We start from the raw sequence: 901 nt of genomic DNA, 5'->3' as shown, positions 1-901 counted from the left end.
CTGGTTAACTATTCCTTTATTACCAGCTGAGTGACATTGTAAAAGCAATTGTAAAAATCTTGGTCATTAATTGCTAAATAAATGGCAAATATAGTGTTTTTTTCCCTGGTAGCCTATTTTTCTTTCACGTATTTTCCTCAATACATTTTCAACACAAAAAAAATATAAATGTAACTAAGTAATCTGACGAGAATCTGCACAGACACAGTGATGTGTCTGCACTACACCGTTTTATTGGTGCGCGCCCACACAAATCCATATACACAGAGCACAGACGCACACACGCGCTCACAAGGTATGAGGTAATTGTTTGGTCACGTGACTCCTGCAGTAGCTGTCAAAAGTGATACAGCAGCGCATCCTTGACCAGCCTGCCCGCTTCCAGCTGATTGGACTGCGATCAGGTGTTAGGGATCATCTACAAAATGCAGAAACGAAAAATATGACTCTTACTCGTGATACCAACAAATTATGAACATATGTAGAAGATTAGGCTACTAAGATAGGAAAATTATAGTCAAGTCCAGGTTTTATCAAATAATTGCTGTCATATGAATCCGTTGTCAAAACATAATGCAGCAAAACAACTGTAATGTTAAGTAATGTTTAATCTAAAACCCCAAAATTTAAATTATTTTGTATCATAAAGGACCCAGACATTTGAAGATAGTGGATAGCAGTGAGTGATTGGGCCTAATTTCTGATAATCAGTATTAAGAAGTAAATCTCTACAAACACTTTATTACTGCAAATGTATTATTTAAGCCCATATATGTTTGGAAAATAGCAATTAAGCATAATTTTCTGAAGTATTTTCTTAAGTGCTTTTATGTTCCCGCTCTTTAATGGTTAATTGGTCTTTGTCTGACTCCCTCAGATCCACAAGATACTGACTGGTATT

This window comes from Cyprinus carpio, chromosome B12 (genome assembly GCF_018340385.1).
Source record: "Cyprinus carpio isolate SPL01 chromosome B12, ASM1834038v1, whole genome shotgun sequence".
In the NCBI taxonomy this organism is placed as follows: Eukaryota; Metazoa; Chordata; class Actinopteri; order Cypriniformes; family Cyprinidae; genus Cyprinus; species Cyprinus carpio.
This window is presented reverse-complemented; position numbering follows the sequence as displayed.